The following is a 14282-nucleotide window of genomic DNA, read 5'->3' as shown; positions in this document are numbered from 1 at the left end:
GCTACCATGGAAAACGACGGCTCTGGCAGCACATATGCCTGAAAGTGTATGTGATCCCTGGGGAACTGAGTGTGTTGGTGAATGGCAACATTCGAATTGGCCAGCACAGGTCTTCCAGTGCCAAAAAGACTCCACTTGGCTCATTCACTTCACATACCATCAGCTTGTCGAGCAGATCTAGAGGGAAACCCTGTTTGGTCACTTCTTGTCCAATGTCCATGGAGCCCAGGATGATGCAATCAAGCATGTTGAGCACCCACACAAAACAAGGATGCAGATCCTCAGTCCAGGCGCTAACAACTCCACATCCAGAGACAAGTTCAGCGCCCAAGCCATTTTCAGCTACCATGGAAAACGACGGCTCTGGCAGCACATATGCCTGAAAGTGTATGTGATCCCTGGGGAACTGAGTGTGTTGGTGAATGGCAACATTCGAATTGGCCAGCACAGGTCTTCCAGTGCCAAAACGACTCCACTTGGCTCATTCACTTCACATACCATCAGCTTGTCGAGCAGATCTAGAGGGAAACCCTGTTTGGTCACTTCTTGTCCAATGTCCATGGAGCCCAGGATGATGCAATCAAGCATGTTGAGCACCCACACAAAACAAGGATGCAGATCCTCAGTCCAGGCGCTAACAACTCCACATCCAGAGACAAGTTCAGCGCCCAAGCCATTTTCAGCTACCATGCAACATGACGGCTCTGGCAGCACATATGCCTGAAAGTGTATGTGATCCCTGGGGAACTGAGTGTGTTGGTGAATGGCAACATTCGAATTGGCCAGCAGGGGTCTTCCAGTGCCAAAACGACTCCACTTGGCTCATTCACTTCACATACCATCAGCTTGTCGAGCAGATCTAGAGGGAAACCCTGTTTGGTCACTTCTTGTCCAATGTCCATGGAGCCCAGGATGATGCAATCAAGCATGTTGAGCACCCACACAAAACAAGGATGCAGATCCTCAGTCCAGGCGCTAACAACTCCACATCCAGAGACAAGTTCAGCGCCCAAGCCATTTTCAGCTACCATGCAACATGATGGCTCTGGCAGCACATATGCCTGAAAGTGTATGTGATCCCTGGGGAACTGAGTGTGTTGGTGAATGGCAACATTCGAATTGGCCAGCACAGGTCTTCCGGTGAAAAAAACGACTCCACTTGGCTCATTCACTTCACATACCATCAGCTTGTCGAGCAGATCTAGAGGGAAACCCTGTTTGGTCACTTCTTGTCCAATGTCCATGGAGCCCAGGATGATGCAATCAAGCATGTTGAGCACCCACACAAAACAAGGATGCAGATCCTCAGTCCAGGCGCTAACAACTCCACATCCAGAGACAAGTTCAGCGCCCAAGCCATTTTCAGCTACCATGGAAAACGACGGCTCTGGCAGCACATATGCCTGAAAGTGTATGTGATCCCTGGGGAACTGAGTGTGTTGGTGAATGGCAACTTACGAATTGGCCAGCACAGGTCTTCCAGTGCCAAAACGACTCCACTTGGCTCATTCACTTCACATACCATCAGCTTGTCGAGCAGATCTAGAGGGAAACCCTGTTTGGTCACTTCTTGTCCAATGTCCATGGAGCCCAGGATGATGCAATCAAGCATGTTGAGCACCCACACAAAACAAGGATGCAGATCCTCAGTCCAGGCGCTAACAACTCCACATCCAGAGACAAGTTCAGCGCCCAAGCCATTTTCAGCTACCATGGAAAACGATGGCTCTGGCAGCACATATGCCTGAAAGTGTATGTGATCCCTGGGGAACTGAGTGTGTTGGTGAATGGCAACATTCGAATTGGCCAGCAGGGGTCTTCCAGTGCCAAAACGACTCCACTTGGCTCATTCACTTCACATACCATCAGCTTGTCGAGCAGATCTAGAGGGAAACCCTGTTTGGTCACTTCTTGTCCAATGTCCATGGAGCCCAGGATGATGCAATCAAGCATGTTGAGCACCCACACAAAACAAGGATGCAGATCCTCAGTCCAGGCGCTAACAACTCCACATCCAGAGACAAGTTCAGCGCCCAAGCCATTTTCAGCTACCATGGAAAACGACGGCTCTGGCAGCACATATGCCTGAAAGTGTATGTGATCCCTGGGGAACTGAGTGTGTTGGTGAATGGCAACATTCGAATTGGCCAGCACAGGTCTTCCAGTGCCAAAAAGACTCCACTTGGCTCATTCACTTCACATACCATCAGCTTGTCGAGCAGATCTAGAGGGAAACCCTGTTTGGTCACTTCTTGTCCAATGTCCATGGAGCCCAGGATGATGCAATCAAGCATGTTGAGCACCCACACAAAACAAGGATGCAGATCCTCAGTCCAGGCGCTAACAACTCCACATCCAGAGACAAGTTCAGCGCCCAAGCCATTTTCAGCTACCATGCAACATGATGGCTCTGGCAGCACATATGCCTGAAAGTGTATGTGATCCCTGGGGAACTGAGTGTGTTGGTGAATGGCAACATTCGAATTGGCCAGCACAGGGTCTTCCAGTGCCAAAAACGACTCCACTTGGCTCATTCACTTCACATACCATCAGCTTGTCGAGCAGATCTAGAGGGAAACCCTGTTTGGTCACTTCTTGTCCAATGTCCATGGAGCCCAGGATGATGCAATCAAGCATGTTGAGCACCCACACAAAACAAGGATGCAGATCCTCAGTCCAGGCGCTAACAACTCCACATCCAGAGACAAGTTCAGCGCCCAAGCCATTTTCAGCTACCATGCAACATGATGGCTCTGGCAGCACATATGCCTGAAAGTGTATGTGATGCCTGGGGAACTGAGTGTGTTGGTGAATGGCAACATTCGAATTGGCCAGCACAGGTCTTCCAGTGCCAAAAAGACTCCACTTGGCTCATTCACTTCACATACCATCAGATTTTTGAGCAGATCTAGAGGGAAACCCTGTTTGGTCACTTCTTGTCCAATGTCCATGGAGCCCAGGATGATGCAATCAAGCATGTTGAGCACCCACACAAAACAAGGATGCAGATCCTCAGTCCAGGCGCTAACAACTCCACATCCAGAGACAAGTTCAGCGCCCAAGCCATTTTCAGCTACCATGCAACATGATGGCTCTGGCAGCACATATGCCTGAAAGTGTATGTGATCCCTGGGGAACTGAGTGTGTTGGTGAATGGCAACATTCGAATTGGCCAGCAAGGGTCTTCCAGTGCCAAAACGACTCCACTTGGCTCATTCACTTCACATACCATCAGCTTGTCGAGCAGATCTAGAGGGAAACCCTGTTTGGTCACTTCTTGTCCAATGTCCATGGAGCCCAGGATGATGCAATCAAGCATGTTGAGCACCCACACAAAACAAGGATGCAGATCCTCAGTCCAGGCGCTAACAACTCCACATCCAGAGACAAGTTCAGCGCCCAAGCCATTTTCAGCTACCATGGAAAACGACGGCTCTGGCAGCACATATGCCTGAAAGTGTATGTGATCCCTGGGGAACTGAGTGTGTTGGTGAATGGCAACATTCGAATTGGCCAGCACAGGTCTTCCAGTGCCAAAACGACTCCACTTGGCTCATTCACTTCACATACCATCAGCTTGTCGGAGCAGATCTAGAGGGAAACCCTGTTTGGTCACTTCTTGTCCAATGTCCATGGAGCCCAGGATGATGCAATCAAGCATGTTGAGCACCCACACAAAACAAGGATGCAGATCCTCAGTCCAGGCGCTAACAACTCCACATCCAGAGACAAGTTCAGCGCCCAAGCCATTTTCAGCTACCATGCAACATGATGGCTCTGGCAGCACATATGCCTGAAAGTGTATGTGATGCCTGGGGAACTGAGTGTGTTGGTGAATGGCAACATTCGAATTGGCCAGCAAGGGTCTTCCAGTGCCAAAACGACTCCACTTGGCTCATTCACTTCACATACCATCAGCTTGTCGAGCAGATCTAGAGGGAAACCCTGTTTGGTCACTTCTTGTCCAATGTCCATGGAGCCCAGGATGATGCAATCAAGCATGTTGAGCACCCACACAAAACAAGGATGCAGATCCTCAGTCCAGGCGCTAACAACTCCACATCCAGAGACAAGTTCAGCGCCCAAGCCATTTTCAGCTACCATGCAACATGATGGCTCTGGCAGCACATATGCCTGAAAGTGTATGTGATCCCTGGGGAACTGAGTGTGTTGGTGAATGGCAACATTCGAATTGGCCAGCACAGGTCTTCCAGTGCCAAAACGACTCCACTTGGCTCATTCACTTCACATACCATCAGCTTGTCGAGCAGATCTAGAGGGAAACCCTGTTTGGTCACTTCTTGTCCAATGTCCATGGAGCCCAGGATGATGCAATCAAGCATGTTGAGCACCCACACAAAACAAGGATGCAGATCCTCAGTCCAGGCGCTAACAACTCCACATCCAGAGACAAGTTCAGCGCCCAAGCCATTTTCAGCTACCATGGAAAACGATGGCTCTGGCAGCACATATGCCTGAAAGTGTATGTGATCCCTGGGGAACTGAGTGTGTTGGTGAATGGCAACATTCGAATTGGCCAGCAGGGTCTTCCAGTGCCAAAACGACTCCACTTGGCTCATTCACTTCACATACCATCAGCTTGTCGAGCAGATCTAGAGGGAAACCCTGTTTGGTCACTTCTTGTCCAATGTCCATGGAGCCCAGGATGATGCAATCAAGCATGTTGAGCACCCACACAAAACAAGGATGCAGATCCTCAGTCCAGGCGCTAACAACTCCACATCCAGAGACAAGTTCAGCGCCCAAGCCATTTTCAGCTACCATGGAAAACGACGGCTCTGGCAGCACATATGCCTGAAAGTGTATGTGATCCCTGGGGAACTGAGTGTGTTGGTGAATGGCAACATTCGAATTGGCCAGCACGGGTCTTCCAGTGCCAAAACGACTCCACTTGGCTCATTCACTTCACATACCATCAGCTTGTCGAGCAGATCTAGAGGGAAACCCTGTTTGGTCACTTCTTGTCCAATGTCCATGGAGCCCAGGATGATGCAATCAAGCATGTTGAGCACCCACACAAAACAAGGATGCAGATCCTCAGTCCAGGCGCTAACAACTCCACATCCAGAGACAAGTTCAGCGCCCAAGCCATTTTCAGCTACCATGCAACATGATGGCTCTGGCAGCACATATGCCTGAAAGTGTATGTGATCCCTGGGGAACTGAGTGTGTTGGTGAATGGCAACATTCGAATTGGCCAGCACAGGTCTTCCAGTGCCAAAAACGACTCCACTTGGCTCATTCACTTCACATACCATCAGCTTGTCGAGCAGATCTAGAGGGAAACCCTGTTAGGTCACTTCTTGTCCAATGTCCATGGAGCCCAGGATGATGCAATCAAGCATGTTGAGCACCCACACAAAACAAGGATGCAGATCCTCAGTCCAGGCGCTAACAACTCCACATCCAGAGACAAGTTCAGCGCCCAAGCCATTTTCAGCTACCATGGAAAACGACGGCTCTGGCAGCACATATGCCTGAAAGTGTATGTGATCCCTGGGGAACTGAGTGTGTTGGTGAATGGCAACATTCGAATTGGCCAGCACAGGTCTTCCAGTGCCAAAACGACTCCACTTGGCTCATTCACTTCACATACCATCAGCTTGTCGAGCAGATCTAGAGGGAAACCCTGTTTGGTCACTTCTTGTCCAATGTCCATGGAGCCCAGGATGATGCAATCAAGCATGTTGAGCACCCACACAAAACAAGGATGCAGATCCTCAGTCCAGGCGCTAACAACTCCACATCCAGAGACAAGTTCAGCGCCCAAGCCATTTTCAGCTACCATGGAAAACGACGGCTCTGGCAGCACATATGCCTGAAAGTGTATGTGATCCCTGGGGAACTGAGTGTGTTGGTGAATGGCAACATTCGAATTGGCCAGCACAGGTCTTCCAGTGCCAAAAAGACTCCACTTGGCTCATTCACTTCACATACCATCAGCTTGTCGAGCAGATCTAGAGGGAAACCCTGTTTGGTCACTTCTTGTCCAATGTCCATGGAGCCCAGGATGATGCAATCAAGCATGTTGAGCACCCACACAAAACAAGGATGCAGATGCTCAGTCCAGGCGCTAACAACTCCACATCCAGAGACAAGTTCAGCGCCCAAGCCATTTTCAGCTACCATGAAAAACGACGGCTCTGGCAGCACATATGCCTGAAAGTGTATGTGATCCCTGGGGAACTGAGTGTGTTGGTGAATGGCAACATTCGAATTGGCCAGCACAGGTCTTCCAGTGCCAAAAAGACTCCACTTGGCCCATTCACTTCACATACCATCAGCTTGTCGAGCAGATCTAGAGGGAAACCCTGTTTGGTCACTTCTTGTCCAATGTCCATGGAGCCCAGGATGATGCAATCAAGCATGTTGAGCACCCACACAAAACAAGGATGCAGATCCTCAGTCCAGGCGCTAACAACTCCACATCCAGAGACAAGTTCAGCGCCCAAGCCATTTTCAGCTACCATGCAACATGATGGCTCTGGCAGCACATATGCCTGAAAGTGTATGTGATCCCTGGGGAACTGAGTGTGTTGGTGAATGGCAACATTCGAATTGGCCAGCAAGGTCTTCCAGTGCCAAAAAGACTCCACTTGGCCATTCACTTCACATACCATCAGCTTGTCGAGCAGATCTAGAGGGAAACCCTGTTTGGTCACTTCTTGTCCAATGTCCATGGAGCCCAGGATGATGCAATCAAGCATGTTGAGCACCCACACAAAACAAGGATGCAGATCCTCAGTCCAGGCGCTAACAACTCCACATCCAGAGACAAGTTCAGCGCCCAAGCCATTTTCAGCTACCATGGAAAACGACGGCTCTGGCAGCACATATGCCTGAAAGTGTATGTGATCCCTGGGGAACTGAGTGTGTTGGTGAATGGCAAGATTCGAAAGGGCCTTCACAGGTCTTCCAGTGCCAAAAAGACTCCACTTGGCTCATTCACTTCACATACCATCAGCTTGTCGAGCAGATCTAGAGGGAAACACTGTTTGGTCACTTCTTGTCCAATGTCCATGGAGCCCAGGATGATGCAATCAAGCATGTTGAGCACCCACACAAAACAAGGATGCAGATCCTCAGTCCAGGCGCTAACAGCTCCACATCCAGAGACAAGTTCAGCGCCCAAGCCATTTTCAGCTACCATGCAACATGATGGCTCTGGCAGCACATATGCCTGAAAGTGTATGTGATCCCTGGGGAACTGAGTGTGTTGGTGAATGGCAACATTCGAATTGGCCAGCACAGGTCTTCCAGTAGCATAACGACTCCACTTGGCTCATTCATTTCACATACCATCAGCTTGCGGAGCAGATCTAGAGGGAAACCCTGTTTGGTCACTTCTTGTCCAATATCCATGGAGCCCAGGATGATGCAATCAAGCATATTGAGCACCCACACAAAACAAGGATGCAGATCCTCAGTCCAAGCGCTAACACTCCACATCCAGAGACAAGTTCAGCTCCCAAGCCATTTTCAGCTACCATGGAAAACGACGGCTCTGGCAGCACATAACTAGAAAGTGTATGTGATCCCTGGGGAACTGAGTGTGTTGGTGAATGGCAACATTCGAATTGGCCAGCACAGGTCTTCCAGTGCCAAAACGACTCCACTTGGCCCATTCATTTCACATAGTGTCAGCTTGTCGGACAGATCTAGAGGGAAACCCTGTTTGGTCACTTCTTGTCCAATGTCCATGGAGCCCAGGATGATGCAATGAAGCATGTTGAGCACCCACACAAATCAAGGATGCAGATCCTCAGTCCAGGCGCTAACAACTCCACATCCAGAGACAAGTTCAGCGCCCAAGCCATTTTCAGCTACCAAGGAAAACGACGGCTCTGGCAGCACATATGCCTGAAAGTGTATGTGATGCCTGGGGAACTGAGTGTGTTGGTGAATGGCAACATTCGAATTGGCCAGCAAGGGTCTTCCAGTGCCAAAAAGACTCCAATTGGCTCTTTCACTTCACATACCATCATTTTTCGAGAAGATCTAGAGGTAAACCCTGTTTGGTCACTTCTTGTCCAATGTCCATGGAGCCCAGGATGATGCAATCAAGCATGTTGAGCACCCACACAAAACAAGGATGCAGATCCTCAGTCCAGGCGCTAACAACTCCACATTCAGAGACAAGTTCAGCTCCCAAAGCCATTTTCAGCTACCATGCAACATGATGGCTCTGGCAGCACATATGCCTGAATCTTTACGTGATCCCTGGGGAACTGAGTGTGTTGGTGAATGGCAACATTCGAATTGGCCAGCACAGGTCTTCCAGTGCCAAAAAGACTCCAATTGGCTCATTCACTTCACATACCATCATTTTTCGAAAAGATCTAGAGGGAAACCCTGTTTGGTCACTTCTTGTCCAATGTCCATGGAGCCCAGGATGATGCAATCAAGCATGTTGAGCACCCACACAAAACAAGGATGCAGATCCTCAGTCCAGGCGCTAACAACTCCACATCCAGAGACCAGTTCAACTCCCAAGCCATTTTCAGCTACCATGGAAAACGATGGCTCTGGCAGCACATACACTTGAAAGTGTATGTGATCCCTGGGGAACTGAGTGTGTTGGTGAATGGCAACATTCGAATTGGCCAGCAGGGGTCTTCCTGTGTCAAAACGACTCCACTTGGCCCATTCACTTCACATACCATCAGGTTGCGGAGCAGATCTAGAGGGAAACCCTGTTTGGTCACTTCTTGTCCAATGTCCATGGAGCCCAGGATGATGCAATCAAGCATGTTGAGCACCCACACAAAACAAGGATGCAAATCCTCAGTCCAGGCGCTCACAACTCCACATCCAGAGACACGTTCAGCGCCCAAACCATTTTCAGCTACCATGGAAAACGACGGCTCTGGCAGCACATATACCTGAAAGTGTATGTGATCCCGGGGAACTGAGTGTGTTGGTGAATGGCAACATTCGAATTGGCCAGCACAGGTCTTCCAGTGTCAAAAAGACTCCACTTGACCCATTCACTTCACATTCCATCAGCTTGTCGAGCAGATCTAGAGAGAAAACCTCTTAGGTCACTTCTTGTCCAATGTCCATGGAGCCCAGGATGATGCAATCAAGCGTGTGGAGCACCCACACAAAACAAGGATGCAGATGCTCAGTCCAGGCGCTAACAACTCCACATCCAGAGACAAGTTCAGCGCCCAAGCCATTTTAAGCTACCATGGAAAACGACGGCTCTGGCAGCACATATGCCTGAATCTTTACGTGATCCCTGGGGAACTGAGTGTGTTGGTGAATGGCAACATTCGAATTGGCCAGCACAGGTCTTCCAGTGTCAAAAAGACTCCACTTGACCCATTCACTTCACATACCATCAGCTTGTCGAACAGATCTAGAGAGAGAAACCCTCTTAGGTCACATCTGGTCTAATACATATGGGGCCCAGGATGATGCAATCAAGTGTGTTGATCACCCACACAAAACAAGGATGCAGATCCTCAGTCCAGGCGCTAACAACTCCACATCCAGAGACAAGTTCAGCGCCCAAGCCATTTTCAGCTACCATGGAAAACGACGGCTCTGGCAGCACATATGCCTGAAAGTGTATGTGATCCCTGGGGAACTGTGTGTGTTGGTAAATGGCAACATTCGAATTGGCTAGCCGAGGTCTTCCAGTGCCCAAAAGACTCCACTTGCCCCATTCATTTCACATACCATCAGCTTGTCGAGCAGATCTAGAGGGAAACCCTGTTTGGTCACTTCTTGTCCAATGTCCATGGAGCCCAGGATGATGCAATCAAGCATGTTGAGCACCCACACAAATCAAGGATGCAGATCCTCAGTCCAGGCGCTCACAACTCCACATCCAGAGACAAGTTCAGCGCCCAAGCCATTTTCAGCTGCCATGGAAAACGACGGCTCTGGCAGCACATATACCTGAAAGTGTATGTGATCCCTGGGGAACTGAGTGTGTTGGTGAATGGCAACATTCGAATTGGCCAGCACAGTTCTTCCAGTGCCATAAAGACTCCACTTGGTCCATTCACTTCACGTACCATCAGCTTGTCGAGCAGATCTGGAGGGAAACCCTGTTTGGTCGCTTCTTTTCCAATGTCCATATAGCCCAGGATGATGCAATCTATCATGTTGAGCACCCACACAAAACAAGGATGCCGATCCTCAGTCCAGCGCTAACAACTCCACATCCAGAGTCAAGGTCAGCTCCCAAGCCATTTTCAGCAACCATGGAAAACGACGGCTCTGGCAGCACATATGCCTGAAAGTGTATGTGTTCCCGGGGAACTGAGCATGTTGGATAATGGCAACATTCGAATTGGCCAGCACAGATCTTCCAGTGCCAAAAAGACTCCACTTGGCCCATTCACTTCACATACCATCATTTTTCAATAATATCTAGGGGGAAACCCTGTTTGGTCACTTCTTGTCCAATGTCCATGGAGCCCAGGATGATGCAATCAAGCATGTTGAGCACCCACACAAATCAAGGATGCAAATGCTCAGTCCAGGCGCTAACAACTCCACATCCAGAGAAAAGTTCAGCTCCTAAGCCATTTTCAGCTACCATGAAAAACGACGGCTCTGGCAGCACATATACCTGAAAGTGTATGTGATCCCTGGGGAATTGAGTGTGTTGGTGAATGCCAACATTTGAATTGGCCAGCACAGGTCTTCCAGTGCCAAAAAGACTCCACTTGGCCCATTCATTTCACCTACCATCAGCTTGTCGACCAGATCTAGAGGGAAACCCTGTTTGGTCACTTCTTGTCCAATGTCCATGGAGCCCAGGATGATGCAATCAAGCATGTTGAGCACCCACACAAAACAAGGATGCAGATCCTCAGTCCAGGCACTAACTCCACACCCAGAGACAAGTTCGACCCCCAAAGCCATTTTCAGCTACCATGCGACATGATGGCTCTGGCAGCACATATGCCTGAAAGTGTATGTGATCCCTTGGGACCTGAGTGTGTTGGTGAATGGCAACATTCGAATTGGCCAGCAAGCGTCTTCCAGTGCCAAAAAGACTCCACTTGGCCAATTCATTTCACATTCCATCAGCTTGTTGAGCAGATATAGAGGGAAAACCTGTTTGGTCAATTATGGTCCAATATCCATGGAGCCCAGGATGATGCAATCAAGCATGTTGAGCACCCACACAAAACAAGGATGCAGATCCTCAGTCCAGGCGCTAACAACTCCACATCCAGAGACAAGTTCAGCGCCCAAGCCATTTTCACCTACCATGGAAAACGACGGCTCTGGCAGCACATATACCTGAAAGTGTATGTGATCCCTGGGGAACTGAGTGTATTGGTGAATGGCAAGATTCGAAAGGGCCTTCACAGGTCTTCCAGTGCCAAAAAGACTCCACTTGGTTCTTTCACTTCACATACCATCAGCGTTTCGAGCTGATCTAGAGGGAAGCAATGTTTGGTCACTTCTTGTCCAATGTCCATGGATCCCAGGATGATGCAATCAAGCATGTTGAGCACCCACACAAAACAAGGATGCAGATCCTCAGTCCAAGCGCTAACACTCCACATCCAGAGACAAGTTCAGCTCCCAAGCCATTTTCAGCTACCATGGAAAACGACGGCTCTGGCAGCACATAACTAGAAAGTGTATGTGATCCCTGGGGAACTGAGTGTGTTGGTGAATGGCAACATTCGAATTGGCCAGCACAGGTCTTCCAGTGCCAAAACGACTCCACTTGGCCCATTCATTTCACATAGTGTAAGCTTGTCGGACAGATCTAGAGGGAAACCCTGTTTGGTCACTTCTTGTCCAATGTCCATGGAGCCCAGGATGATGCAATGAAGCATGTTGAGCACCCACACAAATCAAGGATGCAGATCCTCAGTCCAGGCGCTAACAACTCCACATCCAGAGACAAGTTCAGCGCCCAAGCCATTTTCAGCTACCATGGAAAACGACGGCTCTGGCAGCAAATATACCTGAAAGTGTATGTGATGCCTGGGGAACTGAGTGTGTTGGTGAATGGCAACATTCGAATTGGCCAGCACAGGTCTTCCAGTGCCAAAAAGACTCCAATTGGCTCTTTCACTTCACATACCATCATTTTTCGAGAAGATCTAGAGGTAAACCCTGTTTGGTCACTTCTTGTCCAATGTCCATGGAGCCCAGGATGATGCAATCAAGCAAGTTGAGCACCCACACAAAACAAGGATGCAGATCCTCAGTCCAGGCGCTAACAACTCCACATTCAGAGACAAGTTCAGCTCCCAAAGCCATTTTCAGCTACCATGCAACATGATGGCTCTGGCAGCACATATGCCTGAATCTTTACGTGATCCCTGGGGAAATGAGTGTGTTGGTGAATGGCAACATTCGAATTGGCCAGCAGGGGTCTTCCTGTGTCAAAACGACTCCACTTGGCCCATTCACTTCACATACCATCAGGTTGCGGAGCAGATCTAGAGGGAAACCCTGTTTGGTCACTTCTTGTCCAATGTCCATGGAGCCCAGGATGATGCAATCAAGCATGTTGAGCACCCACACAAAACAAGGATGCAAATCCTCAGTCCAGGCGCTCACAACTCCACATCCAGAGACAAGTTCAGCGCCCAAACCATTTTCAGCTACCATGGAAAACGACGGCTCTGGCAGCACATATACCTGAAAGTGTATGTGATCCCGGGGAACTGAGTGTGTTGGTGAATGGCAACATTCGAATTGGCCAGCACAGGTCTTCCAGTGTCAAAAAGACTCCACTTGACCCATTCACTTCACATTCCATCAGCTTGTCGAGCAGATCTAGAGAGAAAACCTCTTAGGTCACTTCTTGTCCAATGTCCATGGAGCCCAGGATGATGCAATCAAGCGTGTGGAGCACCCACACAAAACAAGGATGCAGATCCTCAGTCCAGGCGCTAACAACTCCACATCCAGAGACAAGTTCAGCGCCCAAGCCATTTTAAGCTACCATGGAAAACGACGGCTCTGGCAGCACATATGCCTGAATCTTTACGTGATCCCTGGGGAACTGAGTGTGTTGGTGAATGGCAACATTCGAATTGGCCAGCACAGGTCTTCCAGTGTCAAAAAGACTCCACTTGACCCATTCACTTCACATACCATCAGCTTGTCGAGCAGATCTAGAGAGAGAAACCCTCTTAGGTCACATCTGGTCTAATACATATGGGGCCCAGGATGATGCAATCAAGTGTGTTGATCACCCACACAAAACAAGGATGCAGATCCTCAGTCCAGGCGCTAACAACTCCACATCCAGAGACAAGTTCAGCGCCCAAGCCATTTTCAGCTACCATGCAACATGATGGCTCTGGCAGCACATATGCCTGAAAGTGTATGTGATCCCTGGGGAACTGTGTGTGTTGGTAAATGGCAACATTCGAATTGGCTAGCCGAGGTCTTCCAGTGCCCAAAAGACTCCACTTGCCCCATTCATTTCACATACCATCAGCTTGTCGAGCAGATCTAGAGGGAAACCCTGTTTGGTCACTTCTTGTCCAATGTCCATGGAGCCCAGGATGATGCAATCAAGCATGTTGAGCACCCACACAAATCAAGGATGCAGATCCTCAGTCCAGGCGCTCACAACTCCACATCCAGAGACAAGTTCAGCGCCCAAGCCATTTTCAGCTACCCTGCGACATGATGGCTCTGGCAGTACATATGCCTGAAAGTGTATGTGATCCCTGGGGAACTGAGTGTGTTGGTGAATGGCAACATTCGAATTGGCCAGCACAGGTCTCACAATGCCAAAAACACTCCACTTGGCTCATTCACTTCACATACCATCAGCTTGTCGAGCAGATCTAGAGAGAATCCCTCTTAGGTCACTTCTTGTCCAATGTCCATGGAGCCCAGGATGATGCAATCAAGCATGTTGAGCACCCACACAAAACAAGGATGCAAATGCTCAGTCCAGGCGCTAACAACTCCACATCCAGAGACAAGTTCAGCGCCCAAGCCATTTTCAGCTGCCATGGAAAACGACGGCTCTGGCAGCACATATACCTGAAAGTGTATGTGATCCCTGGGGAACTGAGTGTGTTGGTGAATGGCAACATTCGAATTGGCCAGCACAGTTCTTCCAGTGCCATAAAGACTCCACTTGGTCCATTCACTTCACGTACCATCAGCTTGTCGAGCAGATCTGGAGGGAAACCCTGTTTGGTCACTTCTTGTCCAATGTCCATGGAGCCCAGGATGATGCAATCTATCATGTTGAGCACCCACACAAAACAAGGATGCCGATCCTCAGTCCAGCGCTAACAACTCCACAT

This window comes from Ochotona curzoniae, unplaced genomic scaffold (genome assembly GCF_017591425.1).
Source record: "Ochotona curzoniae isolate NIBS_2020 unplaced genomic scaffold, NIBS_Ocur_1.0 contig_931, whole genome shotgun sequence".
NCBI classification, from domain to species: Eukaryota; Metazoa; Chordata; class Mammalia; order Lagomorpha; family Ochotonidae; genus Ochotona; species Ochotona curzoniae.
This window is presented reverse-complemented; position numbering follows the sequence as displayed.